Source organism: Cavia porcellus, unplaced genomic scaffold (genome assembly GCF_034190915.1).
Source record: "Cavia porcellus strain 051 isolate PalLab524CR breed Dunkin Hartley unplaced genomic scaffold, mCavPor4.1 scaffold_5, whole genome shotgun sequence".
Taxonomy (NCBI): domain Eukaryota; kingdom Metazoa; phylum Chordata; class Mammalia; order Rodentia; family Caviidae; genus Cavia; species Cavia porcellus.
In genome coordinates, this window is record NW_026947488.1 from 53,854,927 (window position 1) to 53,869,103 (window position 14,177).

Genomic DNA, 14,177 nt, shown 5'->3' on the forward strand with positions numbered 1-14,177 from the left:
TTAAATACGCTAAAGGACCTAAGAGAGTGAAAAATATGTTTGAATAGATGAGGAATTGCAATCATATGTAGAAAATGAAAAAGTGTGGCCAGTCTGCCAAGGGTTCTTTCTACTCACTTCTGGAAAAAATTCACAACACTGCAACAGTACAGTGCTTTGATGTTGTCAGATCTCAGCTCTTATAGTAACCAGCTGTTAGTGCTACAAGTGCTAGTGTTATTTGCTCCGCCTTGAGGTCTTTTGCCCACTTCAAGGTAAAAATTACAACAAGGCAAAGTAGTTCCATCTGAATGAAGCTTTATCAGGGCTTATGCTTGAGCACAAAAAGGATAAGGTTCTCAGACTGGCTGGCTGAGAAGCTGAGGAGTGAAGTTCACATAGCCAAAAAGGTGATCATGGGCAGGTATATAGTCAGCTGTCATACATGCTTGCAGGATTTCTGCACATGCCCTGTGAATTCTTTGCTCTGATGTTCTTGGGTTTGTGCTTGACATAGTAATATGTATGTACATATTGGGTCCATCTGTATTTTGCTCAGAACAGGTGGTAGAAGTCTCACTCACTAATGCCACCATAAGAGGCTGCAAGAGAATACCTTGGCAAGATCCATTGCCCTTTAGGTAGTGGTAGCAGCAGCAGCAACAACAGTGGCGGCAGCAGTGGTAGTGGTAATAATGGTAGTGGGAGGAGCAACACCAGTGGTGATAGCAGTAATGGTAGCAGTAGTGGTAGTAATGGCAGCTCTGCCAGGCATGGGTGTAGCCTGCAGAGTGCCCAAATGTAGGTGACCCTTCACATGGTCAACATGATTTGTGATCCCTACTGTATAGTTAAGTGCATGTCTCACCATAATTATTGCTAGGCAAGAGGACAGTGGTGGAATCAGGCAAGTCTCTGCAGTCAGAGACTGCAGAGTCAGTCGGAGGAGGTTAAGACTCCTTTCAACCCACATGGCATGTCATTGTGCCCAGGCTGACTTGGTATACCCCTCTGCAATTCCACAACCTTGCTTCAGGATGCCCTGCCTGAAAGGTGCACACTGTGTAGCCTGTGTGCTGGGCTAACTTTATGGAAGATCCTGACTGTAGCATGATGACCTTAGGCACTGCATATTCCATACTCTTTGAGGACAAGTGAGTGGGTGAGCCAGGATTCCTGGCCAGGCAATCCCTGCCTCACCTTCACCCAGGGGATCAGCATGACCACTTGGTTGCACCCTTTACTGGAAGTACTTGTCTACAAAAATGTGTTCTGAGAAAGACACAGGAAAGCACAGAACAGAAAAAAAAATCAACATTCTTTGAATTTAAATAGGGACCCTCCTATCTCTTTTTAAAAAAATTTATTTTCATTTTTAATTTCTTTATTTTTGTTTGCTCTTTTTTTTTAAAAAACTTTTTATTGGTACCAGGGATCAAATTCACGACCGCCTGCTTGCAAGGCAGGTGCTTATGCCACTGAGCTAAATTCCCAGCCCCTAATTTCTTTATTGTAAAGAGGGTAAAACAAAACGTAACAGAACAAAGCAGATCAGAAGAAAACAATGTGACAGATTTCAAAGCAAGACAACAAGAGATGAACAGTGGTACCATAATGTCTCTTGTTTTTTTCTAGATAGTTGTCTATGTCTTCACACAATGAATTCATACAAAACAAAATAGTATAAAACTGATCAAAACAGAATAATGAAGGCATTACAGGCCTTGAAAACCAGACAGTAGGAAAATCCAACAATGGCTACCATAATGTCTCTTGTTCTTCAAAGTAGCTGTCCATACCTTCATGTATGTTGCAATTAAATAATATAAAACAGACTAAAACCACTATAAACAAAGAATAAAAGCATTATTGGATTTTACAGCATGACAATAGGGTAATGTCTCTTTTTCTTCAAAGTAGCTGTTCATTTCATTATGTATAATGCAATTGATTCTCATAAACTGTTTAGGAGGAGTTTTAGGTATGTATAAGCCTCTATATGTATATCTATCCTTTCTGTATTAGAGGGAAAACAAGACAAAACAAATTACTAGAGAAACAAGAAACAAAAGAGACAAACAATAATAGCAAAGAGCCCAAAACAATGACGATACAGGCCTTCAAAACAAGATGATAGGAACTTAAATAAGGGTGTGATTTTACCTAGTGATCTTCAAAAGAATTCCTCAGGTCACCAGATATAAACATGCAAAATTGATTCAGTCCTATGAATGTTAACTGTTTTTTTTCCAAGAACTAATACTATTTGTAGCACAGTCATCTTAGATATCTTAAGTGTGTTTATACAAATTTAGATATTTTTCTTTTCCCTTTTTTTCTGCTTTTCCCTGATACTACTTTTTTCTCCCTTTGAGCAGATTCCTACCCTATCACATTGAGGATTTTGTATCTATGTACTCTTACCATTTCTTACACAAGGGAGACAATATAATATTTATATATGTGAATATATTTCACTTAAGAGTATGGTCTTAAGTTGCATCCATTTACTTACAAAAATCTCTGTGACAATTCTTTATAGCTGAGTAGTACTCCATTGTATAAAAGTACCACATCTTTTTTATCCATTCTTCAGTCGATTGGCATTTAGGTTGTTTCCAAGATTTGGCTATTATAAATTGTGCTGCCGTAAACATGGGTGTGCATGTATCATTGTGCTACAATGTTTTTAATTCTTCTGGGAATATGGCCAGAAGTGGAATAGCTGGGTCAAATGGGACTTCCAATCCCAGCTTTTTGAGGAACCTCCAGACTGACCTCCACAGTGGTTACACCAGTCTATACTTCCACCAACAGTGCAGAAGTCTTCCTTTTTCCCCACAGTTTCTCCAGCATTGGTTGTTGGTAGTTTTCTAAACCTAGTCATTCTTTTTGGAGTGAGATGGAATCTCAATGTTGTTTTAATTTGCATTTCTCTAATGACCAGTGATGTTGAATATTTTTTCATGTATTTATTTGTCATTTGTATTTCTTCACTGAGAACTATGTATTCATCTTGGATGCCCATTTTTGGATTGGATCTTTGAGTTTCAGGGGTCTGGTTTTTTTAAAATTGTTTATATGTTCTAGACAGAAGTTCTTTGTCTGACGGGCAGTTGGCTAAGGTTTTTTCCTAAATTCATGGGTTTCCTTTTTATTCTGTTGGAGATTTCTTTTGACATGCAAAAACTTTTTAATAAGATGTGATCCCAGTTATTGATTCTGGGAAGTATTTCCTGTGCCGTTTGATTTTTGTTCATGAATTTTCTATCTATCCTAGGTCTTCAAGATTTTACCAACTTTGTCTTCCAGCATATTTAGTGTTTCTGTTTTAATATTTAGGTCTTTGATTCATTTTGACTTTAATTTAGTGCATGGTGATAGGCATGGGTCTAATTTCAGTTTTCAGCATATGGAGAGCCAATTTTCTTTTTAGCACCACTTATGAAAGAGACTATTTTTCTTCCAGTGAACATGTTTGGCCCCTTTGTCAAAGGTAAGGTGGTTGAGTAGTTTGTAGTTGTAGTTGTACCTTCTAATCTATTCCATTGATATTTAGGTCTGTTTTTATTCTGGTACCATGCTGATTTTGTTACAATAGCTCAGGGTTTGTGATGCCTCTTGCCTTGCCTTTGTTGCCCAGAATTGCCTTTGCTATTCTAGGTCTTTCCTGGTTCCAGATGAATTTTAGGAATGATTTCTCCAGATCTGTGAGGTATGCTAGTTATATTTTGATTTGGAATTGCATTAAATCTGTATAACAATTTTGGGAGAATGGCCATTTTCAGTGTTCGTTCTTCTTATCCATGAACAAGGTATGTCTTTCTATTTTCTGAGATCCTCTTCAGTTTCTTTTTCAGGATATTCCAATTTTCCCTGAACAGACCTTTTACTACTTTTGTTAGATTGATTCCTAAGTATTTCATTTTTTGGATGCTACTGTGAAAGGTGTGGCTTCTCTTATTTCTTGCTCAGTGAATTTGTTGTTTGTGTACAGAAATGCTGTTGATTATTGTGTATTGATTTTGTATCCAGTGTATTACTGAATTAGTTATTACACCTGAGAGTCTTTTAATGAAGTTTTGGGGGTCTTCTATGTAGAGTATCATATCATCTGCAAATAATGATAATGTAACTTCTTTTCCTGTCCTTATTCCTTTTATTTTTCTCTCTTGTCCAATTGCTCTGGCTAATATTTCCAGATATATTGAATAGGAGTAGTGACAATGGACATCCTTGTCTTGTTCTTGATTTTAGAGGAAAAGCTTTAAGTTTTTGATCATTTAATGTGAAGCTGGCTGTTAGTTTGTCATAGATGACTTTTATCATTTTGAGGTAAAGACCACTCCAATTTTCTGAAGTGTTCTTATCAAGAGGGAGTGCTGGACCTTATCAAAAGCTTTTCTGCATCTATAGAAATGATCATGTGATTCTTATTTTTTGCTCTTGATATGGTGGCTTGCATTTATTGATTGGAATATATTGAACCATCCGTGCATTCATGGGATGAATCCCACTTTGTTGTGGTATAATCATCTTGATGATTTGCTACAGTGTTTGCCAATATTTTATTGAGAATTTTTGCATCTATGTTCATTAGGGAGATTGGTCTATAGTTCTCTTTTTTGGATCTTTCTCTGGTTTTGCTATTACAATAATACTTGCTCCGAGGAATGAATTAGGGAGAATTGCTTCCCTTTCAATTTCATTAAAGAGTTTGAGGAGTGTCCTCACGGAGTCTTGAATTTCTTGTAGAGTTCCACAGTGAATCCATCAGGACCTCGGCTTCTCTTTGTTGGTAAGGTTTTAATTACATTTTCAATTTCATTAATTAAAATTGGGTTATTCAGCAGTTTTACAATTTCTTGATCCAGCTTTGTTAGTTCGTATGTTTCTAGTAATCTGTCCATTTCTTCTGTGTTATCAAACTTATGAGAGTAGAGGTTTTTGAAGTAGGTATTGATGATCTTCTATATTTCCACAAGGTCTGTAGTGATTTCACCCTTTTCGTTTCTTATTGCATGAATTTGCGTTTTTTTCTTTCCTTTGTAAAATAAGGTTTGTTAAGGGGCTGATGAATTTTATTTATTCTTTCAAAGAACCAACCTTTTGATTTATTGATTCTTTGTATTGTTTTTTTAGGTTTGTATTGTAGTGATTTCTGCTCTGATCATCATAATTTCCTCTCTTCTTTTGCCTTTGGGCTTGAGTTGCTCTTCTTTTTCTAGATGTTTGAGGTGTAGTATCAGGTTGTTTATTTGTGTTCATTCTGTTTTCCTGATGTGGGAATTCACCTCAATAAATTTTCCTCTGAGGACTGCTTTCATTGCATCCCATAGATTCCAGTAAGTTGTATTTGTATTTTTGTTTGCATAAAGGTATTGTTTAATTTCTTATTCAATTTCCCCTGTGACCCACTGATTGCTCGAGTGCATTATTCAATTTCCATGTGATTGTGGGTTTTTTTGCAGTTTCTTTTATCATTAATTTCTAGTTTCATGGAGCTATGATCTGATAACATGCATGGGATAACTTCAGTTCTTTTGCATTTACTTAAGCATGTTCTATGGGCTTGTATATGGTCTGTTTTAGAGAATGTTCCATGTCCTGCTGAGAAGAATGTATATCCTGATGTTGTTGAGTGGAACAGTCTTTATACATCCATCAAGTCCATGTGTACACAGGTATGATTCAGTTCTGTTATTTCTTTGCTGATTTTCTATTTGATGTCTCTTTGTGTCAATGAGGTGTTAAGATCTCCTGTTTTAATTGTTATTGCTTATTTCATTTCTGTTAATACTTGTTTTGTATAGCTGCATGCTCTTGAATTTGGTGCTTATTTATTTAAGATTGTTATCTCTTCCTCTTGAAGTTTTCCCCTGACCAGTATGTAGTGACCTTCTGCATCTCTTTGGATCATTGTTGGCTTGAAGTTCACATTGTCTGCAAACAGAATAGCTATTCCTGCTTTTTTAAGGGATCCTGTTTCATGGAGTATTGTTTTCCATCCTTTGACTTTGAATCTATGATTTTCCTTTTGGGTTAGATGGGTTTCAGCATTGGGTTGGATGTTGTTTCTTGATCTATTCTGCTAGTCTGTTTCTTTTAATTGGTGAATTGAGGCATTTACTTTAATGACCATAACTGATATATATTGGTTTATTTTTGACGTTATCTTTCTGCTGTTGCTTCTTACCTTTCCACTCTGTTTAATTGTTTATCTTGCGTAGTGTCTTTTCGTATGCCTTTCTAAAATGTCTTTCAATATTCTTTACAAGGTTGGTTTGGTGGTCATGAAGTTCTTCAGCTGTTATTTGTTGTGGAAGTATCTTATTTCTCCATCCACTTTGAAGGAAAGTTTTACAGGCTACTTCATTCTGAATTGGACATTGTTTTCCTTTAGGATCTGAAATACTTTACTCCATGTTCTTCTTGATTTCATTGTTTGTGTTGAGAAGTCTGCTGTGATTCTGATTGGCTTTCCTTTATAGATGATCTGTCTCTTATCTCTAACTGCTTTCAGTGTTCTGTTTTTATGTTGGATTTCTGGGATGATGATTGTTGTATGCATGCATATAGTTTTATTTTGGTTATAGCTATTTGGAGTTCTATCTGATTCACTTATCTGTATGTCAGTTTCCATTGTAATTTTTGGGAAATTTTTAGCTAGTACTTCTGTAAGTAGCCTCTTGATATCATTTGTGTTGCCACCTTCTTTCTCATTTATATCTATCAATCTTATGTTGGTTTTTTTGCATCATCTTTTAGTTGTTGAATTGTCATTTCCTGATTCCTTGTTATTTTAAAAGGATCGTTCCTGTTCATTAGCTGAGATCTTGTCTTTGAGGTCTGAAAGTCTGTCTTTACTTTCACTAAGAGAGTTTTGCCAGCTCTTGATGGAATTTTTTATTTCATGGATATCTTTTTGAATCTGTTTCATGCATTGTGTTTGTTTCTTATGTTGTTCATTCAAGATTTCCATCCATTTGTAGTGTTCCTCTAATTTTTTAAGTATGTCTTCTTTAGATGTGTTCTGTGTTTCTTTCATTACATTTATAATTTCTTTTTTTTTTACCTGGGAGATTATTTCTGATCTGAGTTCTTTTATATCTTTTCAGAGTTGTTTCTTTACTTCAGTTACCATTTCATGAGTTTTAGGTATATGGCTTACATTTTCTTCTATGTCCATGTCTTCTAGGCTTGTTTGGGATGGGCTGGAGATTTGAGATTGCATGTTTTTGTTTTTTCATTTTCCTGTATTCCCTTTGGGAAGCTGAAGTTAAGTTTTCAGTTGTTTCTTGGGTTGGGAATATCTATCCCTATTGCAGGGAGTTTCCCCAGTTGAGTGGAAGTCATTAGATAGGCCTTACGAGTTGGCTTGTGAGGCAGAGTGCAGGTGCCTCCTTAATTGGGGGTCTCTGGGAGTGCTCCATCTAGGCTCAACAGGCCTTCCCAGGTGTCTTCTGGTGATGGGTGATGCCCAGTGGTCCTATCAGGCTCTGAGAAATGTGCTGGTGCCCCACTGCAGGATGGAAATTACTCATGCACTTTCGGCTCCTGAGGCACAGTCTGGGTAGCTCTTGGCTACTCAGGCAGGGTTCACAGGCATGATCCATATAGGCCATGAGGGACCTTTCCATTGGTCCTCTGGTGATGAGGGATTCTTGATGGATCCCTACCAGGTTCTGAGTGACATGCTGATGTCCTACTGCAGGATGGAACTTGCTGTGTACAATTTTGGCTCACGAGATGGAGTGCAGTTGGCTCCAGGCCACTTGGGGTTCACTAGGCCCGGAGGGACCTTCTCAGGGTTTCCTCTGGTGATGGGGGATGGTGGGTGGGGCCCTACCAGGGTCTGAGGGATGTGCTGAGACTGCACTGTGGGATAGAAATTGCTGCGCATACCATACTTTTGGCTCATGAGACGGAGCACAGGGGGCTCTAAGCCACTTGGAGTTTGTTAGATGGGGCCCAAGTAGCCCAGGAGGGACTTTACCTATCATCCTCTGATGATGAAGGATGCTGATTGGGGCTCTACCAGGCTCCCAGTGACGTGCTGTTGCTCTATTGTGGGATGGACATTGCTGTGTGCGCTTTCGGCTCATGAGGTAGAACGTAGGTGGCTCCTGGCCACTCTGCGACCCTCCTATCTCGAATCACATCAACATTTTAGAACCAAGTATATATTATCAGAAATGAATTATTCACTTGATGGGCTTATTTGAAGACAATGCATAGTGGTAGGGTGGTGAGGTAACTTATAGACAGGTGTATAAAATTATCCATACTGAATCATAAAAGGATAGATGACAAAATGGAACTAGGCTTTTGATATCCATGACAGAAAACGAAACTAACATATGTACTGAGTACTCCTTAGGTACTTGAGTGTCTTAAAAGAAGAGTAGAAAAACAATAGTTTAAATGAAATAATTGAAAAAAAAAGGCTGAGCATTTCTTAGTATTGATGACACCATACCAATTCACAGATCCAAGAAGCTTGGGGAAACTCAAAACGAATTGATCACCCGTTTAAATTATATTTAGAAAGAATCTTAAAATTAGTCAGAGATAGACCTTTTAGGGAAGCAATAACAAGAACAAGTAAGAAATCCCAGTCTGAAGTACATAGCAAAATCCTGTTTAAAAAAAGAAAAAGAAAAAAGAAGAGTCAATAATAATGTATAGGGGAGTTTCGAACCTAAGTAGAGGCAAAATATGGCTAGAGCACTGGTCAGTAATTATACTGAGGTAGAATTCTTACATTGTTTCTGAGATAGCCTAATATTTAGCAAGAGACTGTAGTAAATTAAGGATGCATTTCAATTGTTAAGTACAAAATACTGTGCCTAAAAACCATTGTAAGAGGCAAGTAAAATTGTGAAATGTTCTAAGTAGCACCATGAGTCACCAGGAATTGAAGAATAGGGAACTTTAGTGACTCACCCTCTACTGAAGTAGTGATCAGGCTGGCAAAACCAGGTTCAACTTTTTTAGCTTTAATGTCTATTAAAAACTTACAAGTATCAGATAATGCTTACTGAAGTAACAGCCTGTCAGATTTGATTTTCCCAATCATCAGTCATTCCCTGGCTTGGTTGCACCTTTGGGAGTGGTGGCTCAGTTTGAGTGTGGATTGTTGATGCTGTATATTTTGACATGTTTAGCAGCACTAGACTAGCTAAGGGACCTGCGTTTGTTTTGCCAATCCCAGAACTCTCTGAGGTGGAGTAGCTTCCTGGGTAACATTTATTGAGAACATTTAAAGGAATATGTTGCCTTCAGCTACTTGAGTTAAGGAACAACATTTGTGGCAAACAGTGAAAAGACTGAAAAGCATAGGGAAGGAGAAATTGGGAAAGACATATGGGGCACAGGGACCAGGCATTCATTGAGATGGTTTTGTGCATGTCCAGGGCAAGACACAGGCACAGAAAAACTCGTAGAAGATCCGCAGCTTACACTTCTGATTTATGTTTAGGTTGTGTGTGAGCTGGAAGTAAAGGTAAAGGCAGAATTTCAAGTGGATTGGCCAGATACAGAGTTAGTGCCCTTACTCAGGCCAATCTGCAAAACTGAGAGGGAGTAGTTATAATTTTTTTCTGTTTTGTTCCAACCATTTAAAGAACTCTGATGAATCATAAGCTAACCACAGAGTGAATGGAACAGAGACTTTGGTGACTAGTACCACATAACCATACCTTACCTTTTACCAACACATTAGTTACAGTGACAACCTCGAGATGGAGAAGATTATTAGCTATCACATTATAATGTTCAAAATTTTTTCCAAAAGTTTTTTAAGACTTTCAAAGAAACAAAATATATAGTTTGCTCATAGGACAAAAAGAATTTAACAGAAAATGTCCCTGGTGAAGCTTGGACATTGGACTTACTAGATGTCTTGGTTCCTTTTCTCTTGCTATAACTAAATACCCTAGATTGAGTAGTTTATAAATAATTAAGTTTTTTTCAGTTTAAGATTATGGAAGCCAAGAAGTCCAAGGTTGAGAGGACCTTCTTTCTTGCTGGAGGCTGTCTGCAGAGTTCTGAGGATCTTATGGTCAGAGAAAGATGACTAGAACTTGCTTTTTATCACAAGATCACTCCTGTACTAAACCATTAATTAATGATTTGATTAATCTATTCATGAGGGCAGAATCCTTATGATCCAGTCATCTCTCAAGGTTCTTTTCAAATACCATTAACATATGACTTTAGCAATTAAGCTTCTAGCAAATGAAATTTGGGGACACATTTGAACCATGGCCCTAGGAAAAGACTTTGAATCAACTCAGAGGGCTAAAGGAAAACTCAACACAGAACCAAGGACCTAGGAGAATAATGTCTCACCAAAATAAGGAAGGAACAGAGGAACAAAACCCAAATGATTCGATAAAACTGATGAAAAAAATACTAAGATCATTGCATTAAACCAAATTACATAAGTAATTGTATAATTAAAATAAGTAAAACAAACATCTGAAAGATCAGTGTTTTCAGACTGGATTTAAAAAAAGACCCAATTATATGTTGTTTGGAAGAAATACACTTTAAAGCTAGATAACTAAAAGGATAGAAAAAGATACTCCCTGCAAACCTTATGCATCAGAAAACTGGTATGGATGTATTATTATCAGACAAAGAAGACTTTATGAAAAAAAATATGCCTGGACATAAAGCAGTGTAATAATTATAAAAGGATTGACTTATTAAAGATAAAAATTCTAATTGTACATGCACAATCAATAGAGCCATAAATAATGAGCAGAAATTGACAGAAATTAAGAAATCAACACATATGTGATAATAGTCAAAGATTTGAACATCCATCTCTTAGTGTTAGAAGCAGATAGTAATGTGTCAGATTTTAGATTTAAACCATACTGTCAATCAAGCTCAACAAAATAAAAAATTAGAATATTACATTTAACAGCATACTTATTTTTAAATTACATGTATACTTGTCAAGGTAGACCATATGATAGGTGTCATGGTTTATGTCTGTGGCCCCCAGGCCTCATGAGTTTGCTTTGTGTATTTGTGATTGGTTCATTGTCTAGTGCTTGGATTGATGGTGTCAGTGCTCCACCCACATAGGGGTGGAGCCAGGATGTGATGTAATGGTAGGAAGAAGGTGTGTCTTGCTCTTTGCTGGTTCCGGCTTGCTGTTTGCAGCCGCCAGGAACTGTGGCCCAGCCATGCTCACCTGCCTTGGAGCCAACTGAGTGTGGACTGAAACCTCCAAAAACTGTAAGAAATAAACCTTTCCTTTCCCAACTTTGGGCTTCAGGTATTTTGTCTCAGCGACAAGCATAAAGTAACTAAGACAATAGGCCAGAAAAAATTCTCCATTACTAAATTTTAGAGTATTGAAATTACATAGACTACATTCTCTAACTAGAAAAAAATAAAAGCAGCAGTAAAGTAAACATTTGGAAAAACCCATAGAATGTTTCTCTGATAAGTTTGAAAAGTAAACAATGATATTTTCCTTTACATATTTTATTATCTATTGTTGGTTTAGTAAAGCACGAAAAAGAACTAGGAAGCATAAATGTTGGAAATAAACAAGTGAAACTCAAAAGTCACTGATGATCATGAATATGCCATAGAAAGCTGTAAGCAATTTACAAAGAAATACCTGGCATTCATTAGGGAATTTGGCAAGGTCTGACAACAAAATTAGTAAATATAATAAAATTATCTTTTTATATTTCTTTAATGAATAGTTTATGAAATTACTGTTTGATAGTACCATTAAAATATTGAATACTTAGGGTAAATATAATAGACTGTGTAGAATGTGTGGGAGCTTTGTTTTGAAAATAATGACATTGCTGAGAAATTAGAGATTTAAGTAAGTTGGATGACAGCACATTTGATACTGTAATTGTAGTGAACATCCTAAACAGGGTTTTTTGTTGATTTTTTTTTTTTTTTGGTAGAGCTCGGTAAGATGATTTTAAGATTTATATTGCTCTACTTTTCAGGCTTTCTGTGAAGCTACAGTAATCAAAGCACTATAGTATTGGCGTAAAAATAGACGTAGGGAACTGAAACAAAAAAATCCTTATTTACAAAGGTTTCATTGTAATTCAGTGGAAATCATACAATCTTTTCATTAATGTTTGAAGAACTTGATAGTCATATAGAAAAATGCATCTTCTTCCCCATGCCATATTGAAAATCTAATGTGAAATATTTAATAGGCTGAAAAATCTTCTTGTTTTTCCCATTCTGAATTACTTTTAAATATGTCTATTACATATAGGATGTAGTTGGGCCTTGCTCTTTGAGTCAACTATTCAATTTTTTTCTTTTATAAGTGAGTAAAGCCCTCTTACATTGGAAGACAGGATTTATCTTTGCTGTCAATCCTGTTATTTTAAAAGTTGCTGTGTAATATCTTACCTTTGACTATATATATACATATATATGTGTGTGTGTATATATATACATATATATATATATTTGCTTTTATTTTCTAATTTTTAAGTATTTAATAAGGCTTAAACTTTGGTCCAACTAAGTGTATTAGCTTTTTTCAAATTAAATCAATTGAAAAATGTATTGTCTTGTTTTTCAAATGGTCTTAATATCCTGTTTTCTTCCTCTTTCCTCTCTCTACTTCTACCTACCTACCTACCTCTTTTCCTCCCTCTTTCCCTTTTTTCTGTCTCTCTTCTGTTTGTTCTGCTCCCTCCTTTCTCTTGGTGCTGAGGGTTGAAACCATGATCTTTACTCTGACCTATATCTCTAGCCCTTTTTATTTTTTATTTTGAGACAAGGTCTCACTAAGTCTCAGGCTGGGCTCCAATTTGAGATCCTCCTACTTTCCAGTCTTTCAGATTGCCTGGATTACAAGAGTGCACTGTGGTGCTTGGCTCTTGTTTTCTTACTTCATTTTTTTGTTGTATGTGTTACCACTTTTTCAGTGTTATTCTTTGGCTCTCTCATACATGAATATGAAGCTAATCGTACTTTTCTGTTTTTCTCTCCTCAAGTATCTAATGTATTTTATTTTGTCAGAACATATAATATTTATATATTATTTTCTTATCTCTACTTTTGTTTTGTTACTGAATTTATAATTTAAATGTGTGTCATTGTCACTTCTTTTGGCCAGCTTTCTCTATTCTGATGAAGCTTATTCTTTAGTACATTGCTGAAGATCAGGAGACATGGGGAAAGACTTTCCTAAATTCTTTGATGTTTAAGACTTAAAAAATATAGACAATGTTAAAGGGCAACTTGATATAAAATCCTTTATTCATAGTTTGCTGTGAATACTTGAAAGTACTGCTTTATTGTTGCCTTATTTTTGATATGTACTCAAGATGTAATGTACTTGTGTTATTGGATCTTGAATTCTTGCTTTTTCCTTTTGTTTTATCTTTATTTTTGCCTGGATGCCTTGAGGATTTTTCCTTATCTTTAAAGTCCAGTGGATTTTCTAGGATATGTCTCAGAGCTTATCATTACAGGCCAGTTTTCCCAAGTGCATTGTGAAACATTTCAATCTGCAGATTTTGCTTCTTTTAAAGAAGCTTTCTTAATTATACTGGTGCTAAGAAATTATTTTCTTACTTAATCAACCAGTATTGTTTATATTTATAGTGCACAGCATGTTATTTTGAAATAAACTTATATTGTGGAATGGCCGAATCAATTTAACATATGCATTGTCATACATTTTTGGGTTTTTTTTTTGGTGAGAACACTTAAAATCTACTCTTAGGAGTTTTAGTGTATATAATACATTGTTATTGATGGTAGTTACTGTATTCTAGAGTTAATCTTTTAAACTTACTCATCTTATATCTTCCCTGGCTCTACCCACCTCCCACTGCTGATAACTATCATTCTAGTTTAGATTCTACATAAATGAGATTATGTGACTCTTATTTCTCTGTCCCTGGCTTATTTCACTTAAATGTTGTTCTTCAGGTTCATCCATGTGTCATAAATGACAAGAGTTCCTTTTTAAGGCTGAATAGTTTGCCATTAAGAAATACTACCTTTTTTCACTGGAGATCTGGGTTCATACTTTGAGTAGGAAAGTATGACATTGAGGTAGGCATTATTGCTTTATAAATGGCCTAGTTCACTTTAAACAGATAAGAGTGTTTTTCTTCTTGGTATTTGTAAACCATAGATTGGAAGTAGATTATTGATTGAGGAAATAACAGTTAAAT

The 14,177-nt window shown here is 35.9% G+C and overlaps 1 protein-coding gene across 10 annotated transcripts in view; it reads left to right on the top strand.

Moving 5' to 3' along the window:
• Positions 1 to 14,177, top strand: part of Dock3 (dedicator of cytokinesis 3) — a 707,026-nt gene that overhangs the window by 68,112 nt on the left and 624,737 nt on the right. The gene's annotated exons all lie outside the window — the stretch shown is intronic.